Source organism: Pseudophryne corroboree, chromosome 4, assembly GCF_028390025.1.
Source record: "Pseudophryne corroboree isolate aPseCor3 chromosome 4, aPseCor3.hap2, whole genome shotgun sequence".
NCBI classification, from domain to species: Eukaryota; Metazoa; Chordata; class Amphibia; order Anura; family Myobatrachidae; genus Pseudophryne; species Pseudophryne corroboree.
In genome coordinates, this window is record NC_086447.1 from 663,167,580 (window position 1) to 663,186,758 (window position 19,179).

At 45.8% G+C, this 19,179-nt stretch overlaps 1 protein-coding gene and 2 non-coding genes across 4 annotated transcripts in view; all 3 read left to right on the plus strand.

The window, feature by feature from the left end:
- HNRNPU (heterogeneous nuclear ribonucleoprotein U) overlaps nt 1-19,179 on the plus strand; it is an 86,486-nt gene that overhangs the window by 27,758 nt on the left and 39,549 nt on the right. The gene's annotated exons all lie outside the window — the stretch shown is intronic.
- On the plus strand, nt 6,576-6,761 carry LOC134913222 (U2 spliceosomal RNA). The gene has a single exon (XR_010177035.1). It is a non-coding gene; the product is annotated as a U2 spliceosomal RNA (small nuclear RNA).
- LOC134913583 (U5 spliceosomal RNA) lies at nt 13,063-13,176 on the plus strand. The gene has a single exon (XR_010177298.1). It is a non-coding gene; the product is annotated as a U5 spliceosomal RNA (small nuclear RNA).

Here is a 19,179-nt window from a genome sequence, read left to right on the forward strand (position 1 = left end):
CGGACGTTGTTACAGGGGTGCTGCATATTCAGCCCCTTTTGTGCCTCCAGTGGCACCTTGGGATCTTAACGTGTGTTGGATTCCTAAAATCCCACTGGTTTGAGCCACTTAAGACCATGGAGCTAAAATATCTCATGTGGAAAGTGGTCATGCTTTTGGCCTTAGCTTGGACTAGGCGTGTGTCAGAATTGGCGGCTTTGTCATGTAAAAGCCCATATCTGATCTTCCATATGGAAAGGGCAGAATGGAGGACTCGTCCCCAATTTCTCCCTAAGGTGGTATCATCGTTTCATTTGAACCAACCTATTGTGCCTGCGGCTACTAGGGACTTGGAGGATTCCAAGTTGCTGGACGTAGTCCGGGCCCTGAAACTTTATGTTTCTAGGACGGCTAGAGTCGGAAAAACTGACTCGCTATTTATCCTGCATGCACCCAACAAGCTGGGTGCTCCTGCTTCAAAGCAGACTATTGCTCGCTGGATCTGTAGCACCATTCAGCTTGCACATTCTGCGGCTGGACTGCCGCATCCTAAATCCGTAAAAGCCCATTCCACGAGGAAGGTGGGCTCTTCTTGGGCGGCTGCCCGAGGGGTCTCGGCTTTACAACTTTGCCGAGCTGCTACTTGGTCGGGTTCAAACACTTTTTTGCAAAATTCTACAAGTTTAATACCCTGGCTGAGGAGGACCTTGAGTTTGCTCATTCGGTGCTGCAGAGTCATCCGCACTCTCCCGCCCGTTTGGGAACTTTGGTATAATCCCCATGGTCCTTACGGAGTACCCAGCATTCTATTTCTCGTAGTCCGTAGTGGATGCTGGGAGCCCGTCCCAAGTGCGGACTCTCTGCAATACATGTATATAGTTATTGCATAACTAAAGGGTTATTGTATGAGCCATCTGTTGAGAGAGGGTCAGTTATTGTTCATACTGTTAACTGGGTATAGTTATCACGAGTTGTACGGTGTGATTGGTGTGGCTGGTATGAGTCTTACCCTGGATTCCAAATCCTTTCCTAGTAATGTCAGCTCTTCCGGGCACAGTTTCCCTAACTGAGGTCTGGAGGAGGGGCATAGAGGGAGGAGCCAGTGCACACCAGATATAGTACCTAATCTTTCTTTTAAGAGTGCCCAGTCTCCTGCGGAGCCCGTCTATACCCCATGGTCCTTACGGAGTACCCAGCATCCACTACGGACTACGAGAAATAGATCCACTACGGACTACGAGAAATAGAATTACCGGTGAGTAAATTCTTATTTTTCTTTTTCATCCACTAGGGGTCACTGGAGTACTCTTGGGACGTACCAAAGTTTCCTTTGTGGGCGGGAGAGCTGTTTGGCACCTGTAACACTATGCGGCCAAAGCTAGATGCTGATGCCACAAACGTATCAAACTTGTAACAGCGCACAAACGTGTGCACTGATGACCATGTAGCCGCATGGCAAAGGTGCGTCGTAGAAGCTCCACGACCAGATGCCCATGAAGCTCCCACAGAACATGTGGAATGAGCTGTTACTGATGTAGGCGGCTGTAACCTAGCATGAAGGTAAGCCTGACGTATAGTCAGTTTTATCCATCTGGATAAGGTCTGCTTAGAAGCTGGCCAACCTATCTTGGCAGCATCATAGAGAACAAACAACGTATCCGTTTTACGAACTGTAAACTGTAAGCGTAATGCGCGTACCACATCCAGAGTTCCAGAATGTCCGGTTAACACAGGAACTACTATTGGTTGATTGATGTGAAAAGATGACACTAGCTTTGGTAAGAAAACGGGATTCGTCCGAAATTCCGCTCTGTCATCATGAAACACCAAATACGGTGCCTTGCCTGACAAGGCACCCAAGTCTGAAACATGCCTTGCCGAAGCTAAGGCTAGGAGAGAAATTATTTTTCAAGTAATATCCACTTTCAAAATGTGAAGACTGTAAGAAATCTAAAACCAGATTCAAGTCCCATGGCGCTGTAGGTGGAATGAATGGAGGCTGTACTCTGAGGACACCTTGCAGAAAAGTGTGTACCGACGGCAATAGAGCCAATCGGCTTTAAAAATAAATTGACAACGCAGATACCTGCACCCTTAGTGTAGATAAACGCAGTCCTCCATCTAACCCCGTCTGTAGAAACAACAAAAGACGGGATAACTTGAAAGATGATGTCGGAAACTTCCGAGCTTCACACCCACCTATATAGGCACGCCAAATTTTGTAATAATGAGCTGCCGTAACTGGCTTCCGATTCTGGAATGGCCTCTCTCCTTAAGAGTGCGTTCTCAATAGCCACCCCGTCAAACGCAGCCGCGCTAAATCGGGGTAAAGGAACGGACCCTGTTGTAACAAGTCCGGACGGAGTGGGAGCGGGCAAGGATCGTGTGCGAGTAGTCCGCGGAGACCCGAGAACCAAGCTTTCCGAGGCCAATGAGGCGCCACTAGTATGACTGTGACAGACTCTCTTTTGATCCGTTGTAGCACCAGAGGGCGCAGCGGAAACGGTGGAAACAGATACACTAGGCTGTACGGCCAAGCGATTGTGAGAGCATCCACCGCCACTGCCTTTGGATCTCTCGTTCTGGACACCTACTGGTGCGTTTGGTGATTGTGGCGAGACGCCATCAGGTCAACTTGAGGGTAACCCCACCTCTGGACCAACATGTGAGACATTTCTGGATTTAATGCCCATTCTCCTGGATGAAAATCCCGACGGCTGAGATAATCCGCCTCCCAGTTGTCCACTCCCGGAATGAACACTGCCGACAATATCACCTGGTGGTATTCTGCCCAATTGAGGAATCGAGCTACATTCCGCATTGCCATGCGGCTTCTCGTTCCTCATTGCTTGTTGATGTATGCGACTGCCGTCGCGTTGTCTGACTGCACCTGGACAGTCTGAGACCGAAGCAATTGTACTGCTTGTCGTAGCGCATTGTAAACTGCGCGGAGTTCCAGGACATTTTATAGAGCAATCGTTCGTGATCCGCCCAGAGACCCTGGAGCTGACAATTTTGAACTACAGCTCTCCAACATCTGAGACTCGCGTCTGTCGTTAGAAAGTACAGATTATTCGCCATCTGGTTCAATTAGTGCTCAAGCCACGCACAGTCTCTGTACATTTTGTGTATTCGCCTCTTAGGAACAATGGTGGCGGCTTTCGAAGCGCTTCAGTTCGGAAGATTTCACTCGCGTCCATTTGAACTGGATGTGCTCGCACAGTGGTCGGGCTCGCATCTGCAGATTCACCACAGGGTGAGGTTGTCGGCAAGGGTGTCTCTACTCTGGTGGCTCAAGGTACACAATTAAACCCCAGGCGGCGGCTGGAATTAGATAATTCTGTTGTGGTAGGCAAATTCTTTGATTTACCGTATCGAGAATCATACCTAGGAATTGAAGTCGTTGAGACTGAATTAGATGTGATTTCTTGAAGTTAACAATCCAACCGTGGTGAACCAGTACATTGTACGTCAGCAGCGCATGTTGGAGGAGCATCTGTTGAGACGGAGCTTTTATGAGCAGATCGTGTAAGTACAGAACAACTGTCACTCCCAGGGATCTGAGATGAGCTATCATCAGACATCACTTTGGTGAATACCTGAGGCGCTGACGAGAGGCCAAACGGTAGAGCCTGAAACTGGTAATGGTTGTGGCGTATTGCAAAACGCAAGAACCTCTGATGAGGTGACCAAATCGGAATGTGTAAGTACGCATCCTTGAGATCTAGCGCAATCATGCATTCTTGTGGCTCTAAATCTGCAATTAGTGACCGCAGAGATTCCATCTTTAATCTGTAGTAAGTGACTTACTGATTGAGACCCTTTAAGTTCAATATTGGCCTGACGGAGCCATCGGGCTTCGGTACCACAAACAGACTGGAATAATAACCCTGACCTTGTTGTACAAGGCCTGGAATTAAAACTGCTGAATCCAGCAGAGACTGAATGGCAATTTGCCGAACCGCCTTCTTGTCGTCCGACAGAGGCAGTCCTGTCTTGAAAAAGCGCAGTGGCGGGAGACAGCTTTGTTTTAACACTAAATTGCGGGTCCATCCATCAGTGGATGTCTGGAACCCCGGCAAATGTAACGTCTGAAGGCGTGCACCCACAATTGGAAGTCCAAGATGGCCTGGGAGCCCGTTAAGCCACTGGCTTGTTGGTGACCTTAGCGCCCTGACGTTACTAGGCGTGGCTGTTTCTCTACCACAGCCTTAAAAGGACTGAAGTCTAAAGGGTTTGAACGCCGGGCCAGAGTATTTCCGTCTCTGAACCGGAGGAGGCAATGGCAGGAACCCCCCCCCCCCCCCGTGGCCTGAGATATTCATTTTTCCAATTTAGGACCAAACAACTTCTGGCCACCGTATTCTTTTGACCTCTGACTCCGCTTGGCAAGAACGCAGCCAGAGTGCTTGTCGTGCTGTAACTAGCGACGATGAAAAGCGAGAAGTGAGCTGACAGCCGGCAGCAGAAGCTGTACATAGATACTCAGCAGCTTCTCAGATTTGGTTAGCGATAAGTATAACGTGTTCTGTTATCCATACAATTAGCGCCTTAGTGACCCAATGCCCTTATATCTTACGTCTGAAGGGTCTTTATAAGGTTTGACACAGACGAATCCACCAATGGCGGATTCTCCAATGTCACTGACTGTGGAAACGGGTAACTAGACTTAAATCTGTGAGGTATAGAACCGGTTATTCGGTTCTTTCGTGTTTCTACTAACATCTTAGTAAGATATTCCTAAATAAGAACCCCATTGGAGATATCTGTCGTTTAGTAAATACGACTTTATTATATGTCAGAGGCTCCTTAGTCTCTGTAAACTTCAGAGACTGACGCACTGGCCTGATGAGATTATCAATGTCTGGGCTGACAAAAGCTGCACTGTCTTGACTGCTGGTCTAATTTGCCCTCCTCACCCTTATTTAGCACCGTGAGGTCTGGCATAGAATCGTCAGACTGTAACATAGCAGAAACGGGTAAATTATAAGACAAATTAAATGTATCCCTTGTACCCAAAGTGAACCTGGACCTTTGCAAAGGCCGAGACTCCTCCGTTAGTTCTGGCGGTCTCACCCGAGACTCCGATCTTGCCGCTCGTGTCGAGCGGCGGCCAATTCTGATTTCAACCCAGCCATTACATTTGCTTAACATAGGATCCGGGAATGAAACCGGCTTCCGGAGTGGAAACCTACAAAACATACTGTACATGTGTAGATTCATGTACAGACATTGCAGTAAAACTTCTTTTTAGTCTTTGCTGGTGCCTTACTCATTATGCAGACAGACAACACAATAGACAAAGATAGACACTTGCACGACTCAGTAAAATTGTTACTTAAGGTGTTTATATATATATATATATATATATATATATATATATATATATATATATATATATATATATATATATATATATATATTTTTTAAATATTTATTTTATTATAGCCGAAGTGCAGTTCACATGGCCAGCCTATATGAAACCTGAATCAAAATTCCCACTAACACCCCTGCGCCTCCGGTGGAGTAGAGATGTGGGACAGGAACGTTCTGGAATCACAAACTGGAAGAAACAGGAAGCATGGTTAAAATGGCCCCCATGCCATGCTTACAGTTATAATCACAGGTCAGTTTACATACATTACATGTATGTATAACCAGTACCTGACTGCAGTGTAATATAGGCTTAATAGTCTATTAATATAATGGATCTATGCATATGAAATCTGGCAGCCTGTCATGCAGCCTATTCTTCCCATATAGGTTTTTCTCCCTTGCAGCAGCACTGCCTGTGAGCAGACTCCCCCAACCCCCCCACCCCCCCCCTCTCCGCCTGTGCTCCGTGTAGCGCTGTGTCTCAGCGGGGAGCGATTGCCGGGAAGCTGACCTTGGTGTCATTGCAGGGAGGCGGGGGACGCTTATGAAGAGAGCGGCCGTGTGAACGGAGTTCGGCTGGCTGGAGCGGCGCGTAGCGGCTTCCGGCGGCGCTAGTGTGAGCGCTGAGCTGCGGCGGTTCTCCCCTTCTTAGCGCTGGTACTTTGATGTACGTCGGACGGAGCGGCGCGGGCGGGCTGTATTAGCGGCGGGTGCGGGCGACGGTTATAACACTGACCCCACACAGCGGGGCGGCAGCGTGTGCTGACCGCCCCGTCCCCCTCCCCCAGCATACCTTGTCTCCTTGTAGGGAGGGCTGCGACGGGGCTTCTTTCTGTAAGCTCCGTCCAGCTCTTGCAGCAGGCAGTGAGCTGCGTGTGGCTGTGAGGGTGCTCTTTGTGAGGACCGACACGCCATGCGCTGCCTCTGTGCAGCGGCACTATCCCGGACCCATGTTTTTAGTAGAAACTGGGAAGGGATGTGTTTAAGTTGTAATAAAAAGGTAAAAATGAAAAATAAAAATAAAAAAATATTCAAAGAAAAGTGTGGGTCCCCACACAAGCCTAGTTAGTGCAGTGAGCACAGAAAAAACACTGAGGTACTCTGGGATATGGAGGGATGGAGAGTTCTAAATTTAAATATTCAGTGCCCTGTTTCCTGCGGAAGCCGTCCATATCCCAAGAGTACTCCAGTGACCCCTAGTGGATGAAAAAGAAAGTTGCTTATTATCTCTGCCTTTTAGCAAAGTTCAGGTGTAATATTTGTTTTTATCAGTTTAATATCTGATACGCTCCCTATTTAGGGATCATATATCACATGAATTTTTAGTAAGATAGAAGAGGAGCTTGCTCTGTCCACTTTATACATTGACCTGGTATTGCAGTGCGTCCAGTACCAGTACACAAATACCGGTATTGTTAGAGTCTGCCTTTGCTTGCACTATGACAAGTGACTGGTACTCTGTTTACTACTTAGCCCACAAACCTTGGTAAAATGTTAATGGCTGAGTTAATGTAAAATACTCCGTGGTCAATACTTTCACCTAAAGCAGTGATTGTTGGTAGTCTGTTTTCCTTTCGTTATTTCTATGTCAAGGCACAAGACAGACTATTTGTTTATTTTTTTCTTGTGCACTATGTACCTATAAATTGCCAAAATGGCTGCACAGAGCTAAACGCTCCTTACGCAGCTTATACTGTGCAGTGAGCCAGGTCCTTGACAGACACTATAGCTCAGTTACTTCAAAGGACAATCATTTGTCCTAGTTGTTATGCTCTCTAGTTATGGTCACTTCTAAGGCAGGTCTTAATTTTATACTTCCTGGTGTCTGTCTGAGATGGCTACCTTAAGCAGGATGATTGTGTCCTCAGGCTGTACCGCCAATTGGCGGAGTACTACACCTCCCTCTATTTCGTTCCTGGTTCTGATTCACATTTTGAGGCTTTATCTCAGGAAATTAGTAAAATAAATCCTGTCAGGGAGGATGCTTCAGGATAGGAATAAGAAATAGACTACTGAGTTAATTGGTTTCCCCCTCTTCCCTCACGTTGGGACGATGTAGCGGTTCATGTTTCCAGGGTAATGCGTCTGTCTCTAGTACGCAATATTGTTGCTTCAGATCCGATGGCTCACAGTTACAGACAGTGTTTCTTTATCCTTTCGCTGATGAAGACACTGACCTGATGGAGGTTCCACTAATAATTAGTGGACGCATCCATCATGTGGTTGCCTAGGACAACGGTCTTTCCTAAAGTACAGTATGTGACCTTGAATCACCGCAGATTGACAACAGTGAGGCAGTTATTAAATTGGTATTCATTCTGACAGGAATATTCCAATGCCCTATCCTGGCTAATAGAGCGGTTGCAGATTGCATAATGCAAGTTGTCCATTATTGTATAAGATGATCCTTTTCAAATAATCCATTGACAGATTGGGTCTCTGAAGCTCTATCCTCGGTCAATGTTGTTTTCTTGGATTCTATTTCTATTCAATCCTGCATCTCTACCCTGTCAATGATGCCCATATATTCATTTTGATTGTGATTTGTGGAATTCTGCTTCCAAATCAAAGCGTGCCTTGCAGGCAGGAGCAAATAGCTCTAGCAGTAAGGTGTCTGCCTTCAGTATAACAGGTCATGGGTTCTCATTCTGAGTATGACTGCTAAAAAATGTTATTTAAAATAAATATCAATGAAATATGTATTCTCTTAGAAGGCATTTGTCCACCTGGAACTCGGACTTCCGATATGTCGCCTGCAGGGCTTATGGAGTCGGGTGGTCTGGTTCTCAGTGGGGGAAAGCCAACTTTCTCAGATTCCACTGGTCCGTTGGATATACCGAATTATATCACGAGCATATATTCTGAATCTTGGGGAACACGTACCAAGCAGGATTTTTTGTTATCCCTCTTATTTGCGTTTCATCCAAGAGACAGGCTCTAATCCTTGCAGTCTGTTCGCTATCCAACGCGGGAGTATTCATTCCAATCCCTTTCCCATCAACAGGGTCTTGGGGTTTTTACTGTTACTTTACCATCACTGCCATATTTGGTCGATTGTTGCAAAAAGAGCTCCATCTCATGCACCTTTTGTCATACACATCTACAGTGGACCTTGGTTCTGGATTTCTTACTTTGTGGAGGATAGTGTTCAGGGGTTTTCTATTCGACCCCAGGTATCTGTCTTTTGGTTGAGTGCAGGATTTCCAGACCAGAATACACTATTTTCGCAGTTTCCTCAGGGGTCAGTGATCCATGGCATACACTTCCTCTGCAAGATAGAGGCGACTTTACAGGTGGCTCCATACTCCCGGTCTCATGCCTGGATTCTTCAATCTCAAATTCTATGTTCTTAATCCCAGACAGAATTGAGTTTACATAAACAGTTCAGTATGTCACTTCAAATACGACAATATCTTCGTTGGTGTCTACACAATCCGAATCTGACCCATAGGACTCCCATTTTCTGTCTTGACATAGAAGGTCATAACCACAGTCACTAGTCTCAGACGTTATGGTTTTGGGTTTCAACTTTGTTTTTCAAAAACATTGAGGTCCGCAGTGGAGGTGTCACTTCCATCTCCGGGCAATCCACGACGCCTTGGCTCCAGCTCAAGGCTTTCTACAAGTGCTCGATTTGGCAGCACATATACTAGAAAAAAGAAAAAAAAATTGGAACGATACAGAGAAGATTAGCATGGTCTTGCATCCAGTCGAACTTCAACACTGCACTGGCCTATATCAACATGCACAGTGGCACTTGCAGCTGGAGAGCCATCTAAACGGTATCTCACATATGCAGAGGGCGGAACTTTGGGTTCCGGCAATATTGGCCAGTTTCAGAATGGACAACGCGGACTTCCCGGGTTGTCATGCTTTTCTTCCCTGAAGAATGTGAAATAATCCAACAGGTTTTTCTGATTTTGGTGTACCTGTGTGACAAGCCGACATCGACCTCAGGGCTTCTCGTCTCTTTAAAAAGGACTTCCCTGGTATGGTGATCGCTCCGGGGATCCTCTTGTGGCAATCATGGACGCCGTGTTAGCGCCTTGTCACTTTCATCTGGCATATTTGTTTCTGCCTCTGGCAAGATCCAGTGAGTGCTTCAATGCATTTGACCAGTGGCTGTTTCGGTCTAACTAAATCGATCCGGATTTGCCTGTCGAAACTGCTCTGCAATGCTTCAGACCAGGGTGGCCAAGGCTCCTTATAGTGTACCTCTTCGGCCAGATCTTCACTTTAAAACTGTGTCATCACCGGGATTTGTCTCGTCTGATGGTGACTGTGTGATTGTGGAGAACAGCATCATCAGAGTAATAAGTTTACCTCAGTCAGTAGCCCTGACTATGTTTCAGGCTCGCAAACCAATCACAGTGCCCAGTAAAACGTTTAATCTTTTGGTGCGAATATGCGGATGTTCGGTGTTTCTTCGCAGCTTTTTGCATATACAGTTTCCCTGTGTAGCTCCTGTGTCTCTTTTCCAGCCTCTGGACTCTGTTGGGTGGCAGTTCCTTCCTCTTACGGTGGTTTTATTTTCTTTTGCCCATTGCCTCAGCTCGGTGTGTTTCTGAGTTGGCAGTCCTTTACTGCAGTCCACCTCTGTTGGTTTTTCTATTGGGATAGAGTGGTTTTACATGCAAAACTCTTTTTTTCAACACAGGAGCTGTGGCTCAGCGCACTAATGCTAGAGACCAGTGTATATTGAGACCTCGGTTCAAGACCAATCTTGAACCGAAACATTTGAAGTTCGCCGTACGGACATGTTGTTAGTTCTTAGTGCTGCGTCCCAGCAAGGTTGACCGGTCTCTAAGAACGCTGAGGCTCGTTGGGTCACATCAGCTACCCGTCAGCCTTATGTGTCCTCTGCTGTTCCTGTTCCTGACCCTCTGCGGAATTGTGCGACTCAGGCCGTTGGGGCCTTTTGGGCTGTTCGCGGAGGTGCCTCTATTGTGCAGCTGTGTAGAGCGACAACCTTCACAGGATTCTATTGTTTCCATACTTTTGGTATGGGAGGATGCGATGCCTCTGTTGGGCGTCTGATCTTTGGGGCAGATTTCCCGCCTGTGTGCCCCCCCCCCCCCCCTCTTTGGCTTGCTTTGGGATATCACCCAAGTGTAAGTGCGCAGCGTTCCTCCAGATGGATGATAGAGAAATTTGGATTTTTTACTTACCGTAAAATCTCTCTCTGAGTCCATCTGGGGGACGCTGCGATCCCTTCCCTCTTGTCTGGTTATTGATTGTTGGTTTTGTTTTCTCTCTCAGCTTTGTTAAACTTTAACTGAGGAGTGCTTCCTGTGAACAGGGGGTTGATGGGAGGGGTTAGAGGGGGAGGAGTTAGTTCTTTTCATAGCTTGTGCCAAACTCCATACTCACACACTCTAACCCAAGTGTAAGTGCACAGCGTCCCCCATATGGACTCAGAGAAAGATATTTTACGGTAAGTAAAAAAAATCAAAATTTTATCACCATGAGACGACCATCACGAAGGGTGGTGGGTCATAACTAGCAACCAGGGACTTACACCAAGTCAAATTTATGGGGTAAGTCATGTAGGTAATAGGTTATCTTTTCCTTATTTGCAATAAACCAAATATAGTTATTCAGTGCAGAAACAGTAGGGATTGCAGAGGATTGTGGTTTCTTTTTAAAGTCTTTGGGTTGCATGTAAGTGTGGAATTCAGTTAATTTGCAATTATTTAAATTGTCCTTATTTCCAATTGTTTAAGTTGGGGATTCCCACATTTTTTTTAATCACAGCACTCTAGAGCAGGCCTGGCCAACCTGTTGCTCTCCAGCTGTTGTGAATCTATAAATCCCAGCATGCCCTGCAACTTTTTAGCATTCCCTAATAACAAAACTGTGATAGGTAACACTGCTAGGATTTGTAGCAGCTCAACAGCTGGAGAGCCACAGGTTGGTGAAGCCTGCTCTAGAGTGTTGGCAATTTCTTTTTCATCCACTAGGGGTCACTGGAGTACTCTTGGGATATGGACGGGCGCAGCCGAACAAAGGCACTGAATATTTAAATTTAGGACTCTCCCCCCTCCATATCCCCGAGTACCTCAGTGTACGACCTCAGTGTTTTTTCGGTGCTCACAGCACTAACATCGGCTTGTGGGATTCCCACACTTGTTGGAAGATTTTAATAATTTTTCATTTTTTTTTTTAATTTTTTTTTTTTAAAAGCACATCCCTTCCCAGTTTCAAGAAAAACATGGGTCCGGGATAGTGCCGCTGCACGGGCAGCGAATGGCGTGTCGGTCCTCACAAAGAGCACCCTCACAGCCACAGACAGCCCACTGCTCCTACAAAGAGCAGCCAGGACTAAAAAGCTGGACGGAGCTTGCACAGAAGAAGCCCCGTCGCAGCCATAGATCACTGGAAAGCTGACTGAAAGCTGGACGGAGCTTACACATAGAAGCCCCGTCACAGCTATGACTCACATCACTGAAGCTGGACGGAGCTTACACAGAAGAAGCCCCGTCACAGCCAGGAGTTCTATCACTGAAGCTGGACGGAGCTTACACAGAAGAAGCCCCGTCACAGCCAGGAGTTCTATCACTGAAGCTGGACGGAGCTTACACATAAGAAGCCCCGTCACAGCTATGATCAGGAGCAAGTAAGGTAGGCTGGGGAACGGGGCGGTCAGCGCAGGCTGCCGCCCCGCTATGTTGGGGTTAATATGCTGCTTTGCCCTCATACCCGCCAAGCCCAGCCGCTAAGCCGCCCGTCCCAGCGCTCTGTTCGGCAGCTCCGGCCGGCCGCCCAGCAGGGGGGAAGCCATACGCCGCAGACGCTCCCTCACTCTCAGTTTAAACGCCGCTCCGCCGGCCGCCCAGGCAGTCTTCCTGCAGAGAGTTCGGCCGCCCAGCTCCGTCCGGCCGCCCAGCGCCATACGACGTTCCCTCAGTCTCAGTACAAGGTGACAAGTGCAGGCTTCCCGCACACAGCGTTACAGGGGGAAAGGCACGCTGGAGCTGGCGGATCAAATATAAAACAGCAGCAGGGTATATATATGTATGTATGTATGTATGTATGTATATATATATATATATATATATATATATATATATATATATATATATATATATATATATATATATATATATATATATGTATGTGTGTGTATGTATATATGTGTATATATATATATATATATATATATATATATATCTATCACAGAGTTATAATACCTGTCCTGGCAGTAATAGGATATTACTGTCTGTAATTTTCACAGTATAATAGGCTATTGAGCCTATATTAAAGGCTGTTATTAACAAGGTTATTCAGCCTATTTGTTAATCGGTGATTATCACTGTATAATAGGCTATGGAGCCTATATTAAAGTCTGTGGTTATTACTGTATATTAGGCTATTGAGCCCATATTAATGCTGTATAAATATATTAATGTCTGTAATTATCATAGGCTATTGAGCCTATATATATATTTATTCATAGAGCATGTGTTGTACTCGGCCTGTGATTATACTGTATAATAGGCTATATTAACACGGAAACATTTGTAATTTGTTCTGTGATTATCAGAGTCAGCATGGCAAAGGGGCCATTTTAACCAGGCTTCCTGTTTTCCAGTGTGTAATTCTGGAACATTCCTGCCCTACATCTCTAAGCCACCAGAGGCGCAGGGGTGTTAGTGGGAATTTGGTTCGGATTTCACATGCCCATGTGACCTGTTTTTCACATAAAGAATACTCTGGTTTCTCTTCATAGATCTTTCGTTTTTTGCTAAAGATTTCCGTAGACAGAAACAACCATGAGTTTCATATAAATATGCTGTTCAGCAATAAAATATATATATGACACATAACAATAAGTCGGCCAAGTGTCTGTCCGTTGCCTATTGTGGTGTCTGTCTGCATAGCGAGTAAGGCTCTAGCGCAGACTAAAAATAATTTTACAAATTAAAAGAGCGGTAACATCGGAGTCTCGGAAGTTACTCTGCCACATCTAACAAAAGACAGTCTTTCCAAAGGGCCAATTTCCCTTTGGGTACCAGAGTGTTTATTTGACTGGTCTTATAATTTAATGCACGATTCTATGTCAAATCTCACACCGATAATTACAAGTGAGAAGGGTACATTAGTCCAGCACTCAGGTAGTGCGGGGGTTTTGACAACCATACATTGCTAGATCCCAGTGAGTCACTGTCTCCATTTTTTACAGAGACTGAGTAGACTCTAACCACTATTTAATCGTTTCCAAAATGACGCGATCCGCCATTGGTAAATGCGTCTGTGTCACACATTATAAAAAACATTTGAGTCACTAGACTCTATGTATGGAAACAAGGACGATCACTGTTTAAAGAAGTTGCAGAGTATATCTGTAAAGTTTCTGCTAACGCCGGTCACTTTCATCGTCGCTAGTTTAAGCGCGACAAGGCCAGAGCTTGTTGGTCCTAAATTTGACATTACTGCAGCCAGTATCAAAACGGAAATACTTGTGCCGGCGTTTAATCCCTTTAGACTTCAGTTTTTTCAAAGGTACAAAACAGTCACGCCTTGTAAGGACGCTATAGTCAGCAAGCCAGTGGCTTGATGACCTCTTAGGCCATCTCCATGTTCCTATTGTGGAAGCGCGTCTTTACACGTTACATTGGCGGAAGACATCAACTCATGATGTCTCAGCTATTTACAGATTAAAGTACAAGATGCCTCTATCGAACGGTTTGGCAGGTTGCCATTTAGTCTCGGCTGGGTTTCAGCTGTTTTATATCCAGTCAGTAGTACACCAGCAGAGTCAGGGTTACTTATTCCCCTCTGTTTGGGGGAACAAAACCAGACAGCTCCGTCGCAGTCTCAATCAGCAAGTCACTTACTGCAGTTTGAAATTGAATTTTCTGCGGTTAGCATTTGCATATTGGAGCCACAAAATTGCATCATTGCACTTTATCTTCACAAGCGTATTTACCAATTCCGGTTGGTCATAGGTTCTAGCGTTTGCAAAACGCCACAACCATTAACCATTTCAGGTCTACCGTTTGGCTTCTGGTCAACGCCTCGGGTATTTACCAAAGTGATGTTGGTGGTAGCTCATCTCAGAGTCCTGACAGTGACAATCTTTCCATACTTAGACTATCTGCTCATAAGAACTCTGTCTCAACAGAGTGCCTCTAACTTAGATGATCTGCTCATAAGAACTCTGTCTCAACAGAGTTCCTCTAATTTGCGCTACTAATATATACTGCGGTGGCAGATCAAGTTCAAAAGCAATCGCATCTAATGCCGTCTGAACGATTCCTAGGTAAGATTATAAATACGGTAAATCAAAGACATTTACCTACTACACATCTAGTAATTAGTGCAAAACACGCACACTAGCGGTACATTGGTGTATTCGCCTGTTAAAAATAATGATGTGTTTCAAAGCACTTTAGTTCGCCGGCCGTCACTCGTGTTTCCCACAGAGGGCCGAGGGTGTATATACTCTGGACGACAGTCTCAGAGGTTCAGGAGTTGTAGTTAAAAAAGAGGTTCTAAAATCACGACAGATTGCTGTCGATAAAAGTCCTGGAACTCCGTGCAATTTACAATGCAATACATGCTTCGTTTTCAGTCTGACCAAGGGCAGTCAGACAATGCAACGGGAGTTGCATACACAACAACCAGGGAGAACCAAGAAGCCGCATGGCAATGCGTCAGGTAACTCGAATCCTCAATTACCTAGAACACTATTATGTGATGATGTCAACGGGGTCATTCCGTGAGTGGACATCTGATAGACAGATGATCTCACCCGTCAGGATTTATATCCTGAAAACTGGACATTAAATCCAGAGGTGGTTCATATGAGTCCACAAAAGATTACCCTCAGGTATACATGATGGCATCTCGCCAAATTACAAAAGCTCAGTATGTGTACAAAACAACAGATCACAAGGGCAGTGGCGGTGGAGTGTTTCACATTCATGTGGTCATTCAGCATCGTGTATCTGGCTCCACCATTTTCCGCTGTTCTCTCTCCGTTGCCAAAACGGATCATAAGACAGTTCGTCACAGTCATACTAGTGATATGTCATGGGTTTCGGAGAGCTTGCTTCTCGAATTTCCAGGGAATACTGGCACACGATATTGGCCCGCTCATAATACGTCCAACCTGTTATAACAGGGAACGTTCTTTTACCCATAGTTACCTATGTACCTATTACCTAGGTACCGCAGCTGCGGTTGACGGGGTGAGGGTTCACACCGCCCTCTTAATAAATAGGCATTACAGTATCGGTTATACCAACCATGTTACAAACTAGTAAGCCGCTTAAGGCAGCTCATTATTACAAAATTTCGTGTGCTTACATAGGTGGTAAAGCTCGGAAGTTTCCGACATCATCCTTCAAGTTACCCGTATTCTGTTAAACGGGGTGGGATGGGAAACGGCGTTTATCTGCACTGAGGGTGCAGGTATCTGTGTGGTAAACTTATTTTCAAAGACGTTTGATTCTATTGCGTCTGTACACACCTTTCTACAAGGTGTCATCAAAGTTCTGACTCCATTTATCCCACCTACAGCGCCAGGTGACTTGAGGTTGGGTTCAGATTTCTTACAGTTTTCATATTTTGAACCCTTACAACAAATGGGGATTAAGTTTCTCACTTTGGAAAACATTTTTCTTCTAGCCTTGGCTTCGGCAAGGGTTTTGTTTTCATATTTGGGTGCCTTGTATTCCAAGCCACCGTATTTGAGTTTTCTCATGACAAAGCAGATCTTCGGACGAATTCCGCTTTCGTATTCTTCACATCAATAAACCAATAGTGGTTCCTGGGTGGACAGCACATTCTAGAATTCTGAATGTGGTACACGCATTACGCGTTTATATATGTCCCGAACGTCTACAGTACGTGATACGGATACGTTGTTTGTTCTCGATGATGCTGCCAACTGGAGTTAGCCAGTTTCTCAGCAGACATTATCCAGTTGGATAATAATGACTACAAGTCAGGCTTACTTTAAGGCTAAGTTACAATCGCCTACGTCAGTAATAGCTCATCCCACAGGTTCTGTGGGAATGTCAGACCCAGCGGGTCGCGGCTACATAGCCTTCAGTGCACCACGTTTGTGCACGCTTACACGTTATAAATGGTGGCGTCATCAGCATCTAGCTTTGGCTGCCTACTGTTACAAGTATCAAACAGCTCTCCCGCCCACGAGGGAAGCTTTGGTACGTCCCAAGAGTACTCCAGTGACCCCTAGTGGATGAAAAAGAAAATAGGATTTTGGTACTTACCAGGTAAATCCTTTTCTTTGAATCCATAGGGGGCACTGGACGCCCACCCAGAGCAGTTTTACCTGGGTTGTTTTAAGCTCAAAGGAGCTTAGGGTAACACGTTTTACCTAGTTGGTATTAAGCTCAGATGAGCTTATGGTAACACATTTTCACCGATTGGTTCAAATTATAAAGTTCTATCGGTTATGGTGTCAACTGTTTAGTTGACAGTAAAGTTATGGGTCAACTTTGTTGTTGTCCGTTATGTTATAGGAATTCTCCATTGTCAACCTCTCTATATAGTTCCTGTTCGCTCAGTAAAAAACACTGAGGTCGTACACTGAGGTACTCGGGGATATGGAGGGGGGAGAGTCCTAAATTTAAATATTCAGTGCCTTTGTTCGGCTGCGCCCGTCCATATCCCAAGAGTACTCCAGTGCCCCCTATGGATTCAAAGAAAAGGATTTACCTGGTAAGTACCAAAATCCTATTTTTTTACGGCATCCATAGGCCAGAAATTTGTTATTGGGAATTTCAGAGAAGTGATTGTGATTACTTGCCATCCTTATGGATCTATTTACTTAAGGTGTGTACACACGGTGAGATACATCTGTAAGATTTTGACCATACAGTCAAATGTTAAGGAAAGTTAGTGCACATCTCAAGGTGTTAAGCAGCTTGCGATACAGACTCTTTCCCGATGCGCACTCCCGTGGGGTTGGTATCGTAAAGCTAGATTGACTTGCCTGCACAGTCTATCTTCACTATCCAGTACAAAGTATAGTACAAACTATACAAAGTATAGTCCAAATTGGCAATTAGTCAAAATCGTACATAGGCCAAATCAAGTACAGATTTTGACTATCTGGGCTCTGGGGGGAATTCAAGGGAAATTGCATAAACAAAATCGGACATAGCAAGGATCTCACCGTGTGTACACACCTTAAACCTTCAACGGAAATAAAGTAGCGGCCAATTAGCTCTTAAATGTCATGTCACAGGCAGGGTTTGAAAAACGACAGGAGCTGTTTTGCTGGTCATTTATCTCCGTGCACTTTATTTCCGTCTAAGGCTTAGTAAATAGACACCTTTTTTAGTTATGTGGTGATGGGTAGGGTTGTGCTTCTGCTTGTCAGCATATGTTTTGCTGAGCGAAACCAGTGCTGGTGGCTGCCTGTCACTGGATCATTTGATTTGGTCCTGGACTATGAAACTGTTTAACCCTAGCAAGTGTCTTGCCGCACCTAGGGGATAATTCAGAGTTGATCGCAGCAGCAAATTTGTTAGCAGTTGAGCAAAACCATGTGCACTGCAGGTGTAACAGATACGACATTTGCAGAGAGAGAGATTTCTCTGACGTCCTAGTGGATGCTGGGAACTCCGTAAGGACCATGGGGAATAGACGGGCTCCGCAGGAGACTGGGCACTCTAAGAAAGAATTAGGACTACTGGTGTGCACTGGCTCCTCCCTCTATGCCCCTCCTCCAGACCTCAGTTAGAATCTGTGCCCGGCTCGAGCTGGTTGCACACTAGGGGCTCTCCTGAGCTTCTAGTAAAGAAAGTATTTATTAGGTTTTTTATTTTCAGTGAGATCTGCTGGCAACAGACTCACTGCTACGAGGGACTTAGGGGAGAGAAGCGAACCTACCTGCTTGCAGCTAGCTTGGGCTTCTAGGCTACTGGACACCATTAGCTCCAGAGGGATCGAACACAGGCCCAGCCTCGGTCCTCCGGTCCCGGAGCCGCGCCGCCGCCCCCCTTGCAGAGCCAGAAGCAAGAAGAACGTCCTGGAAATCGGCGGCTGAAGACTCCGGTCTTCATTAAGGTAGCGCACAGCACTGCAGCTGTGCGCCATTGCTCCCTATGCACACCACATACTCCAATCACTGATGGGTGCTGGGGGGGGGGGGGTGGCGCGGCGCCGCCTGCAATTAGAGTACCTTACTTTGGCAAAACAGCACATAATATAGTCTAATAAACTATATATGTGCAAAAATCCCCTGCCATAATATTAATATAAGAGCGGGAGAAGCCCACCGGAAAGGGGGCGGGGCTATCTCCCTCAGCACACTGGCGCCATTTCCTCTTCACAGCTCCGCTGGAAGACAGCTCCCCAGGCTCTCCCCTGCAGTTTCCAGGCTCAAAGGGTAAAAAAGAGAGGGGGGGCACTAAATTTAGGCGCAAACTGTATTTGTATAGCTGCTATAGGGAAAATCACTTTGTGTTAGTGTAATTCCCTGATTATATAGCGCTGTGGTGTGTGCTGGCATACTCTCTCTCTGTCTCCCCAAAGGACTTGGTGGGGTCCTGTCCTCAGTCAGAGCATTTCCTGTGTGTGTGCGCGGAGGAGGCTTATGTGGAGGCGGAGCAGGTGCCGATAAATGTGATGTCACCCCCTGCGGGGTCGACACCAGAGTGGATGGATATGTGGAAGGTTTTACACGAGTGTCAACTCCTTACATAAAAGGTTCGATGACATAACAGCTGTGGGACAGTGTTGCACATTTCTGACATTAACCCAGGTACCACTAAAAAGGGTATTATGTTTGGGGAGAAAAAGCAACCAGTGGTGTTTCCCCCATCAGATGAGTTGAATAAAGTGGGT